General features: G+C 35.7%; 1 pseudogene; it reads left to right on the plus strand.

Annotated features, from left to right (window-relative positions):
* Positions 1 to 6356: 6356 nt before the first annotated feature.
* On the plus strand, positions 6357 to 6991 carry LOC116755021 (annotated as a pseudogene).
* Positions 6992 to 10406: the final 3415 nt, after the last annotated feature.

Raw genomic sequence — 10406 nt, forward strand, 5'->3', positions numbered from 1 at the left:
TAACTGCTACAGTATATCCTTATATATGCATTGGATTCCATTTTTGAAAAAAAATCCCACAATTTATTTCTGGCAAGATGGGTAAATTTCATGAAACATAGGAGCCTACCACAGAGGGTCTTCTTTGTGAAGTCTTGTCATCTTGCTTGCAAGCTCTGATAGCTTTCAAGGGCAGGGAATAATTGAAATTACAACTGTACTCAAAATCCAAGGAAATGGACAGATATATGTTACCTAATTTAGAAAATAAATTGAGACTTCTAGCTCAACATGGCAGAGTAGTATCACCCAAATATCCCCCTTCTTCTCCCAAGTTTCCACAAAAAATGAGGAAAATAAAGGCAAAAATGAATATAAGTGCTAGCAAATCATGCCCGGCTTAGATTAGAAATTCTAAGGAAATGCTTTAAGACATAATGGAAATGAAACTGTTTTAATGAAGAAAGACAATCCAGAGAACTGGTAATACAAACACATATAAAAATTCCATCACCAACTTCTCAAGTTCATACACTAAATTTCTTTCCCTTCACATACACTCTTTCAGAAAGCATTTTCTATTTACGATGTTCTGAGCTAAGAGTCTGTACAAATGAGAGCAGGTGACCTTGCAAAAGTTACCAGAGAAATTAATTAAAAGACTCTTTTTTTTGCCTTTACAACATCTTGACAAGGTTGATGTTGTATTCTCATTTTACAAGTGAAAAAAAAAAATGAGGCTTAGAGTTTACCCAACATTGTACTTGATGTTAATGGTGAAACTTTCACTTGAATCCAGGTTCACTTGACCCCAATGTACTTGTCTTAACCACGGGTAACTGATACTTCAGAGACGGAGCTAGCTGTGTCTTATAGTCTGAGACTGTTCAGGTACTCACCAATAATAGATTCATATGCATTATGAATGAATGTTGACAGTTTTAAAATTCTTAACAGAAGAGTGAGACTCCAAAACTAACAAACAAAAACCTTTTTTTGTTTGTTTGTTTTGGTATAACTCAAGAAGGATGCTGCCATGTGAAAGCTAATCACTAAAAAAAAAAGAACCCTTTGTTGAGTGGGGTTATTTTTCCCTTCTCCATCCATAAAAAGTCACTGAATTATATGTGAAGTAATCAGAACATTAACCAATAATTTCACAAAGAGCTCACGGACTAGTAATTGACCAAAAAAAAAAAAATGTTTCTAAGCTAAAGTAAAAATAAAGGTATAGTGTTTGATGTGCCATTTGGAGCTGGCCAAATGAAATCATAAAAAATGTTTTGAACTAGAAAATCAGAAGTTAATTCAATATCTCAGTCTCCAGACACTTCACTAGGTTTTGGTTCAACTCCTAGAGGGTGACTTTCCTCACGTTTTTAGGGGTGTAAATAAAGGCTGTTCACAGCCTCAAGTCAGTGGATTTGGGAGAGAAAGAAAGGCCTGAGAATAATTCATGTGAAGTGACTTGACAATAGTTTATGGCATCCTGTTTCTCTTGACGTGCGCACGCGCGCGCGCACACACACACACACACACGCACACACTGGTGCTAAGAGTTCCAGTAAGAACAACCTTGAGCTGCTTTTATACGGATAGAAAGAGAAAAAGAATAAATTATGTTTCCAATCACAGGTAATTCCTTAATGTGAGAGTTCTTAATATACTGTCACACACGGATTCTAGAAAAATACATTATTCTATTTATTTATTCAGTATTCATTCACTATTCATTGTTTCAGTTTCACATTGCTTTGTGCAGTTTAAAAAGAATCCACTTTGGGTAGAAAATGGGAAGGATGAGAGAAATATCCTATTTCTCAGCCCAGTCGTTCCTCAGTGGGTATGACAGATTTACAGTCACCATCACTGGCACAGCACCTCAAATCACCCTCTTTCCAATCACTTCTTTCTTCCCATGCTACCCTAGGCATCTTGGTCTGGAATCTGCCTCCTGCCCTCCAGGCTTTTGAGACTGTCAATCGTTTTGTTCTATTACGTATCTGTCTTGTTTTATTTCCTAGTTTTGGATGTTTTCCAGGAGAGTTTAGAATCTCAATGAATGGATAAGGGGGATAAAAAATGAGTTTAGTCATAGGATCAAATATCCCCCAAATAATGTGAGTTTCATACTGCCTGATGACATTGGTTGGGATGATTGTTTATGTTCTTATGCTAACAAAATATAACTTTATCCTTCCTACTTTTAATTTATTACAAAAGTTCACATCTACTATTCTAGGATGGAGTCAGCCTGGATTATGGAAAATCCCCCTCTTCATTTTCAAGCTTCATACATAGGTACCCTTATCCCCACTCAAATCCCCCAGAAATACAGAAAAAGGAGAGCAAGCAAGTCTTTTTATTCCATATATATGGTAATTTGATTTCTGATTTTCTGTCTTATGAACTGTTCTTTAGGAACAGTTACTATTCAAGAAATGTTCTACACAGTGTTAAGGAGGAATTGATTCCATATGTGTTTGAAAACTCATATCATTACATGGGGAGGGTTGCTTTATTATTTAACATTAAAAAATAATGATACATTTTCTTCTGATTTTCTGAAATGTTATCACTACAGTACAACTTCATATTTGTACAGAACTTTGTACTAACACAAGTTTTATTGTAGAAATACTTTATTATGCAATTGAGTATAACTCCAACTCATGTATAATGATTTCTTTTTGCCAGTTCGGTTTTCTAGTTATTATCGATCACCCACATTTTGTACATATTGCTCATAACAAAGAATGCTTGGTCAGATAATTATTGTGCTAGATGCTGGTAAATGAGGCAATACAATTAGCTTCAAAGAAAGTGTACTTGCCCACCTCAATTTATCACAAACCCCATTGGATTCCCTATGGAAACATAAAGGGTCAGACTCAGCAAGTGAAGGAATAATTCTAACATGGTAATTGCTTTTCCATTAGTTGTCATCACTGTAGAAATGTGGTTAAGAATTAAGTGCACTCTTCATCAAAATGATTAGACTATTAACTGTACAATCCCTTTTTGGAGCTTGTTTTTATGATTATCTGATAATTCAACTCTTTTTCTATTTCTGGGGACATTTAATTTAAGAGCCTTATTCCATCTCTACAAACTGAGCAAAGTAAAGAAATTCTAACCCTTGACTTAATTAATTAAAAAAGAAAAAGCTTTTTTTTTTTTGCATTCCAGATGCATTAGGGAATAATGAATTTCTCCATAAAAATAAAGGATGTGTTCCAGTAATCACTATATTTTTAATTTTCATAAACACCGTAATGTGAATCATATCATTTTTCTTGTCATAATAGTCAATGATCTTAAAAAATAATTAAATATTAATATTAAAAATTAAAATTAATATTAAAAATATCTGAATGCAAAATATTCCCAGGACACACACTATTTTAAAAGCAGCTAATATTTAAAAAGCATATCGGGTTTGGAATTTTAATTACCAGTGTCTTCTTAATAAATAATTTATTAGATTACATTTAGTTCTTCTATTCAGGCATAATAGTATTTAAATCTTTCGTTCTCTCCTTTTTTTTAAAAAAATATTTATTTAATTAATTTATTTTTGGCTGCATTGGGTCCTTGTGGTCTTTGTTGTTGCACGCGGGCTTTCTCTAGTTGTGGCAAGCGGGGGCTACTCTTCGCCGCGGTGCGCGGGCTTTTCATTGTGTGGCTTCTCTTGTTGTAGAGCACAGGCTCTAGGCACTGGGCTTCAGTAGTTGTGGCGCACGAGCTTAGTTGCTCCACAGCATGTGGGATCTTTCTGGACCAGGGCTCGAACCCGTGTCCCCTGCATTGGCAGCGGGTTCTTAACCACTGCACCACCAACGAAGCCCTTTCTCTTCTTTATTAAATGTTATTTTATCATTGGGATGAGTTCCACCTAAAAGAAAATCTATTTTATCTGTATAAATTGAAAACAATTTTACATTGGTTTATCAGTGCACATAATCAAAATGGAATTATATTCTATGAGTTTCAGTGCCTCTAGTATTGAATGGCTAAGCTCAAGTTCTGTTGCTGTATTTGATAAGATTGCACATTTGCTTTTGGTGTCTTCTATCTAATGATGATTTAAAACAAAGCTTATTAAATCATGGTTCCCACCCGTTCAATGGCTCACATTGAAGAGAAATACTATGTGTATCTGCTTAATGTACTACATCTATAAGAGTGCTTTTTCTTTTTTTCTTTTGTGTGTGTATGTGTGTGGTGTGTGTGTGTGTGTGTGTGTGTGTGTGTGTGTGTATGTAGGATTATTTCTGCTTTGTGGGATATTAAATGTAAGCCCTTGATTTATGTTTCCTGTGTTGAGAAAGTTCTCAGGTCTTTAGAATCTCACTGATCACAGGATTAAATAGTAAAATAATAATATAGTTCTACATTCTTTAGAAAACTCTATTTTTAGATAAAAGGAAATCACACATGTTCTATATTGCTATCACAGAATGTGGTTAACCTTTCATGAACCAAGAGTCTTGAATCTCAGAAGGTAGGATAATAGGAGCAGTTATATATTTAGTACTCCTCATTCCTTTTAGCCTTCTCTCGGTCCACCTTTTTTAAAAATCTGCCAATAGAAAAATGGGCATGGTAGGGAAAAGAATATTAAGCTCTCTAGTTTGGCTATTGTAATACTAAGTGGGTGGCAGAATAAATCAGAAAATTTATCCCCTATTCTACCTTTCTTATTTAAACTGCTATTGTCTCAGAATTTAGCCTAAAACTCTTTAGCTGAGAATGTGTAGCATGAACCTCTGCATTCTAAAGACTGCTACAACCAGTGTAGGCACTATCACTACTTGTCTCCAAACAATATTTAGATTAGACTGGAGACACTGAGAAAACCTGCTTTGGAAGATACTTACAGAAATAAGAGGTTGTGAATTTTCCCCTCCTTCCAGGTAGGGGAGGGGAATGCTCCTTTCCCTTCCCATTAACTAAAGCTGAGTGAAGGGATCCCAAAACTTGGGCTACCTACAAGAAGGAGGGAAGGCATCCTATTTCTGGACTGGATGCTTGTTGAGCTGCAAATCTTAGTCCTTATGCTGCCACTGGAGATAAATGCAAAAGAGTTCTAAATAAATGCAAAATCCCAGAAATGTGAGTTTTAAGCCAACCAAGAAGTTGGTGGCTATCTCCTGCCTGCATAATTTTGAAGGTAGAAGATTGGCTGAAGTCATCTTATTATAGCCAGATAAGGCAAGAAAACTAAGCAAGGGCTAAGTACTATCAGAGACTTGGCAGTCTTAAAAGCAACTCACCCAAGAGGGCTGGCCAATGACGTGAAGGGCTTTAGCAAAAAGATGCTAGGTTTTTCTGCCATCTCTTGTTTGCCGGACAAGAGATGGAAGAGGATGCATGTGATTGTGCAGGGGATACATCAAAGAGTCAAGGAAGAGGACAGTGTGAAGATCCCTGCAGAGGAGCAGGGAAGGACGATGTTCCAAACACAAAAATGGACTTTGAAAAAGAAAGTCAACTTTTCGACAGTGCCCATGATGAAGGGCAACAAGAGCCACATTAAACAAACAAACAAACTAGACACATAAAGCATTTGCCTTTCTTCCTCCAAGACCTTCTTCCAATGCTCCCAATTCCAGATGGTCAGAAGCATAAGAGCAGTGGGGGAAGGAGTAGAAAACTTAATTAAACAGAAAATAAAATCAAGATGATACCTCCCTCTCCCACAGGTAAGTCTACAAGCCATTGTCAGGCCTGAGCAGATCAAGAAGGGAAGAGCAGTAGGTCAGGCTGAAGTTGAACCTTTGACTTGGACTGCCCTGATATAGTAACAGAGTGGATGGACATCTGACCAAGATGCTCTCCAGAGGGAGATAAGCTAGATACTACAGAGTGTGTTTTCAGGCACTGGTAGGAGAAAAATAAAACTGTTTTGTGATTAGCCCCTACTCTATATTCAGCTCCATTGCAAATCAGTTCCTCATTTTGGCATAAATTGTTTTAACCTCTCATCTATTCCCTTGTCTTTTGGTAATAGTACTGGTTTTCATTTTAGGATTCTCTCTGCTAAGAATTCATGTTTTGGGGAAAATGAACACCTTCCCTGACTCTGAAAATGAGGCATATAGCTCACGCCAAAATACTTCAGCATAAGCTCATCTCCTGGACACATTCTTAGTTGAAAATGGACAGCAACCAAACCTCTGGGGCTTGGGCTGCAGGGGCAGGTTGCTGACATGGAGGCTGCAGGGACCTTGGAGGTGCCGCCAGGCTGTGCCTTCTGAATCTCTATGCCCAAGAGATGGCCCCAGCAACTTGTATTCTTCCTTCTGGCCCTGTACCCAGTGTACTATCCAGTCCATTGGACTTGTACTCATGCTTCTTCTCTGACCATCAGATCCATGGAAGGTGAGACTTCATTCCCATTTCTGAGGCAAGGGCTGCCTGATAGACTGGAGAAGATAATTACAGAAATGTTTTCTTTTAGATAATCTCAGAGCACCATCAGCTCAACAGTTACAGAGCTACTATAATCGAGTCTTCAGGAATTGCCTGATTTTTCAAGGATGAAAATGCTGAAGATGAAAACGTTTATCTTTTCACAGTCAAGGTGATAAGGATCTAGAAGAGATAACAGGAAGTAGGCATGGCTCCAAGTGTGATTAAATGTAAGGAGAGCTTCGGGAAGATCCCCATCACTAGCCAGAATGTTCAGAACTTTTTGGATATTTCTGCATAAGTTGTATTTTACTTTGGATGTTACTCAATTCACTATTCTTAATTGTATGGTAGCAACAGAAAAATAATTTCATATCTATGAAATGGAAGCTTTAATGCAAATTGCAAAATAGATAACGTTATTAAAGATGGCTATGAAACTGCTAGAATCTGTGTGGTTTGTATTATGTTACCTCTTCTGAAACAAACTTGAACCAAACATAAAATCACCAGAACAGCCAATACAAGTGGTTTATAGATCACCCATCTCTCTCACATGGGGTTTGAACTTTTCAAGAATGCATGGGAGCAATCATGAAACTCCTTACTGACAAAGGTAGCCAAGTTCTTCTTTTCAAGTTCATGTCACATTAAGTAATTAGATATTGTATTTAATTTACATTCCAGCCTCCTGTGGTGATATTTGGAGTAGCACCCTGGCTGATTTAGGTTATAGACTGCCCATATGATATCTTGTACAATATTTCAAGGAGAACTTAAGCTATGTCTCCTAGAATGTAATGGAACAGTTATATTCATCTATATAAGACTTCCCAGCATACAACACAGTTGCCTGGAAGCATGTCAACACCAACCATCAAGCTCATGATAGGTGTCTGCCAAGAAGATAACCAAAGCACATAAAGACATTCTGCAGTGGCTACAGACTCTAGGACTCCTAGAAAAAACAAATGTGGTTTTGCATTAAGTTTGGAAGAAGTGGTGTTGATTCTTGGTACCGAACATTTTATGGCTCATTGTCATAATTAACTATTCTGCATAGAATGAATAGAATGTAAAATCTATATATGCTTTAACCCCCCCAAAAGATGAAGTTGTACCTATTTTATACTTATACTTTTGGAGTTAATATAATTTATTTTTCTATAATAGTGGTTTTGGTTAACTTTTTTGTCTTATTTGTGGTAAACTCCAGAGGCATGAAAATCTTTGAATTTCTACAGGAAACTGTGCAGTTTCTTTTATACTTTTCATTTAAGCCTGTGAGAAACATTTTCTCAATAATGCTGATTAACTATGTAGCCACCTTTTTGTTATATAGAGATCTTCCATGTTTTATTTAGTGATGACAACTGTTCTGATAGTCTCTGTTGACCAGTGAATGACTATAAACAAAACAGAAAACAATTTCCTCCTAAGGGTAACTCCACTCACTTTTCACCATCTTCTTGCAGTGTCTTAGCTCTACCATTGATATAATGTTTCAAAATTTCTTGCAGAAAATTGTTACAGGTAGTTCTCTACAGATATTTAAAAATTTTCTCTGAATGTGCTTGTGACCAAAGTCAGAGGAAAATTTTACATTTGTTATAAAACATAAGAAGCAGCTACAAATTGAGGACAAAATTGTAGTTGCCAAATTAACTCTTTTCAGAATTACCTGGGGGGGATTTTGAGAAGCAGAGCTTTCCTGTCTTGCCCAGACATATTGAATCAGAATACCTCAGGCTGGAGCTTAGAAATCTCAAAAAAACAAAAATAAACAAAAAAACCTTTCCCAGTTTAGGGGGCCATTGTTTTAAAGTGAATGGTGATACCAAATTTGCCAGAGTGACAGAGAGATCTGTAGGTGTATGTCTTTAACTGTTAAAAGTTCAAACTTCTAGACTCTGGGAGAAACAGAGTATCAAGCCCTATATAATTAGGAAATAAAGCAGCAAATTAGAAATGAAACAAAATGACTACAGAATAGTCAAATTAATTGAAAGATTTGAGCCATAAATGTACAAATCTTCTAAAACAGGATATATTTTATATAATATCCAGATATTTCCATCAAGAGAAAGTCAAAATTGGTCACCACAATAATAATTCTTTGCATTCTTACAGTGATTTGTTGTTTTTTTGTATATACTTCGATGCATAGTATCTCTTTTGTCTTCAAAACAGTGAAACAGGGACAGGGAAGGTTCTGGTGTCCTCATTTTCAGAGAGTTCTTCCCAATATTGCAGAGAATTGGAACCAAGGTCCAGAAATCCCTGTGTGCTGATCAATCAATCAGCCACTTCGATAGGCAGAACTTAGGAGATTGTCTGTCATCTCATATTATTTTAGGGTGACAGTTAAGTATCATAATGCATTTATTGTAAATGCTTCAGGTAAAGTTTGCAACTTAAAGGGGAGCTTTATATATCTTGAAATCTTCATTCCTTAAAGGATTACGTAAGATAACATTGCTACATAAATTTGTAGGCTGGAAGGGATATTAAAGTGCATTTAGTCTAGTTTTCTCATTTTGTAGATGAAGACCCTAAGGCTCAAAGATTTGTGTGGTTTGCCTAGTGATTCAAAACTAAACCTGACCAATTTTTGGAAAAAGGACATCTCTCCTAAACTGTGTTCCATATTATGGATTTGTTAAAAAGAGTAAAATACATTGGTGAGTGATTTATGTTAGTTCAATTTGCTAATAATGTTAACTTTAAATTTCACTTTTCCTGTAACATAATATATTTTGTAATACTTTAAACCAAAGTAATCTCTTTATCTTCAAAATAAGTTTTATAAAACTGAGATATAGTTGATAATTTTACTCATAAGGGATTTCACCCCCACCCAAATTAAAAGTTTTCTCACTTTATTTGAGCACTAATAATGGTGTTTTCAAAGGAGCAGCAGAAGTGAAATATTTTCTTTTAATTTCTTAATAAAGTATAAACATTTTTACTTTGCTATTATGGAAATGGCCAGAAAATTACATAAAACAATATTTTGAGGGAGTATTCTCCTGGTTGATTTTAAATCATTGTGATACTTGAAAATTTTAATGTTTAAATAACTCCACAAGTTATTACATTCATCAATATCTGATTCATGCATTGTAGATATAAACATATTTAAGGATAAGAAATGGATTCTATGTGCTTTCTATAACCTGAGAAGTTAATGAATGTGGCAACATTTTAAAGGATGAGGTAGCAGAAATGTTCTACTTTATAATCAAAATACTATCTTCATACTTAAAGGTCATTATTTTCCAGCACAGTGAAATTCTTAACTTAAGATGTTAAAATGGACATATATCATAATAGTTTATCAAATATTTTCAGTGACAATAATCTGAAAACATGGGAAAAAAATTGACACCACTGATTCAGGTGCAACAACACTGGATAAAATATTTGTTATGGTCTAATGGGAAACAAGTTTATTCTGCCTTATCAGGAATTTTCTTTTTCTTTTTTTTTTTGGTTAGTTTCTGCTTTATAAAAAAGTGAATCAGTTATACGTATACATATGTTCCCACATCTCTTCCCTCTTGCATCTCCCTCCCTCCCACCCTTCCTATTCCACCCCTCTAGGTGGTCACAAAGCACCGAGCTGATTTTCCTGTGCTATGCGGCTGCTTCCCACTAGCTATCTATTTTACGTTTGGTACTGTATATATGTCCATACCACCATATCCTCAAGTCCATTCTCTAGTAGGTCTGTGTTTTTATTCCTGTCTTACCCCTAGGTTCTTCATGACAGTTTTTTTTCTTAAATTCCATATATATGTGTTAGCATACAGTATTTGTCTTTCTCTTTCTGACTTACTTCACTCTGTATGACAGACTCTAGGTCCATCCACCTCATTACAAATAGCTCAATTTCGTTTCTTTTTATGGCTGAGTAATATTCCATTGTGTATATGTGCCACATCTTCTTTATCCATTCATCCAATGATGGACACTTAGGTTGTTTCCATCTCCGGGCTATCGTAAATAGAGCT

The sequence above is a fragment of the Phocoena sinus genome, chromosome 6, assembly GCF_008692025.1.
Source record: "Phocoena sinus isolate mPhoSin1 chromosome 6, mPhoSin1.pri, whole genome shotgun sequence".
Classification (NCBI taxonomy): Eukaryota; Metazoa; Chordata; class Mammalia; order Artiodactyla; family Phocoenidae; genus Phocoena; species Phocoena sinus.